The sequence below is a fragment of the Sinocyclocheilus grahami genome, unplaced genomic scaffold (genome assembly GCF_001515645.1).
Source record: "Sinocyclocheilus grahami isolate Dianchi unplaced genomic scaffold, SAMN03320097.WGS_v1.1 scaffold285.1, whole genome shotgun sequence".
NCBI lineage: Eukaryota > Metazoa > Chordata > Actinopteri > Cypriniformes > Cyprinidae > Sinocyclocheilus > Sinocyclocheilus grahami.
This window is the reverse complement of record NW_015505464.1, coordinates 420,479-423,178: the sequence shown is the minus strand read 5'-3', so window position 1 is coordinate 423,178 and position 2,700 is coordinate 420,479.

The window sequence follows — 2,700 nt, the reverse complement described above, 5'->3', positions numbered from 1 at the left end:
TTGGTTGAATTCTGAGAAGATGAAAATGTGAGCTACAACACTCCAGGCAATCCTAAGCTCGTGCCAGGCTTCAGCCTGGACTTTTCCATTCACCAAGATTCTCTGACTCAAACTGGTTCTTTTTCATCAACCAACTTCAGCAAAGATCAACTTGAACCTTCAGATTGCATCAAGCCTCTTTCAGACAGACGAGACGTGCAAGTATCAGACTTAGTCTTATTAATTGATACCTTAGGCATCATTTGTACCTTTTTACAAAGGTGTGTTTGAACTAAGAATCTGATGTTCCCTTCAGGCTGTAAATCTGCTGAATATGCAAATGGTTCCATAATTTCATTCCTTATTTCTCTCCTTTTTACTGCCTAAACTTTAACTCCTTTTCCTATACCAACTGTATGTGTATATGTGTATGTTAGACCAGTTTAAGTGTTTATGTAGTATGTTAGACTAGTTTAAGTGTTTATGTAGTTAATAAAGTCTTACTTGTATCACACTTGACATTGTTCATTGTTTGCTCATAACTGGAGTCACTTAATCATGCAGATTTATGCAACAAGCTCAGTGTAGAATTGTACAGTAAGAAAGTTATTTCCCTTAACCAGGAAATTAACGTTCTTAGAATCGACAGACAGTTGACCCTGAGAGGTCAAGTAAATATCTACAGCGGATCTAAATATTTATAATTAATTATAACTAGTTATGATTAATTATTCATATTTCCCCATGAGCGGATTAAAATGTTCACTGTATAAGGAATAATTTTTGTGATTATTTATATAACATTATTACATATGTTCATGGCCGTAGCCAGGGTTTGAAAATTAGTGAGGTCTGGGGTGGGGTTAAGAATTGTGCTATAATAACAACCTCACATACAACTCATTATATACACTAACACTTTAAAAGAGACAGACATGTAGATGTTTGTGAAGGATGTTTTCTGTTTTGGAGGAATGGGCATTGTTAAATTATATAATTGCACCAATTACTATAGGGGTGTATAATTTTATCAGTTGTTTATTATTCATTCAACAAAACATAGGCCCATTACAGTAATAAACCTATATTATACTGTTAATAATAGTATTGGTTATTAATAACCATTATATATATATATATATATATATATATATATATATATATATATATATATATAAATAAATATAAGAGCACTTTGTCTAGTGCTCTTATGAAATGTTGTTAGCATGATTTTGTGAAAATTTAACTACAATATTCTTAGTTTACTTAACTACAATAGTTTCTGACATATGTTTTGTTTTTTTTTGCATTTGCCTTACCGAATGTGATATCCTGTAAGCAATAACATGTCCGTGAGCTCTTTTGATTACTGTCAGTTTAAGTTCTGGCGATCATTGCAGTGTTGCCAGAATTTGCAATGAAAACAAATAAAAACCGAAAAATAAACAATAGCCTAAATCAGCGGTTCTCAATTCCAGTCCTCGCCACCACCTGCAGCGTCTTCACACACAGACGAAACTTACTAGAGTGTGACATAAATGCATCTGTAAATAAATACAATTTAAATTCACATCTCGTACACTTTGATAACCTTTAAATGAAACATACACTCGCTTCGAACTGAAATCATGGCGGAAAATATCCTGTGATGTCCACTTCGCAGGGCACTTGCGTTCAAATAGAACAAACATCTGAAGCGATAAGAGACACACACAAAATGTGCAGAGCGGGGGGGTATTGGTGAGGACTGGAATTGAGAATCGCTGGCCTAAATAAACCTAATTGAGTTCAAATCTTTTTTAAATAAGACATCGCCAACCCTAAACTGCAACCCATCTTTGAAATTTGATTGGTTGATATTGAGAATCGCTGGCCTAAATAAACCTAATTGAGTTCAAATCTTTTTTAAATAAGACAAGATAAAGACATCGCCAACCCTAAACTGCAACCCATCTTTGAAATTTGATTGGTTGATAACGTTTAATTCAGGTGCGAAAATAATTAATATCTATAGTGCATGAGCACAGAGAGATTTGTGAGTGCACAGGACACAGTTTGAGTGAGAGGAGAGACACGTTTTAAGTGCACGCACTCTCTCTGGGCGAGAGCAGCGTGTATCTGAGTGAGAGCGTCCGGTTTTGTGCGCGAGCAAGGAAAATCCACACGCGAGCAGAGAGATTCGCGCTCACGCATTGTATTAATGTGCTTTCGCACTACAATAATGCGCTCACGACATTTGTCAGTAAAATAACGCCATAGTAACAGTCTTACTAAGCCACATGAAGACAAGAGGAAGCAACCAATATTAAGATAGGACAGAGATGGAATGAGAATATTGTGTCCTTTTCTTGCCTTGCCAGTGCACATGTCCCCCCGTCCCCCTTGCACTCTGGATTCAAATGGACAGTACTGGCATGACTAACTGCATCTTCACAAGCCAAAACACACAATCTTTTATCTTCTTCCTTGCACTCTCCTTCCTCACACGGCAGCAAGCGTGCATCTAGATGCATAAGGCTACAATTGGCACAATGTATTGTGCCTGAGGCCTTATTTTTATGTGCATACACTACGTACAGAGCCCACTGACAAACAGAGAAGAATGGGACATGAATGGGTAAATATAAAGTGCATTAACAAATATACAGAGAGATCTTTCCTGCTGCGAAGCCCGTGGCGACTCATGTGGCTTTGTTCAGCAGTGCAGCAGAGAGAGAAGTG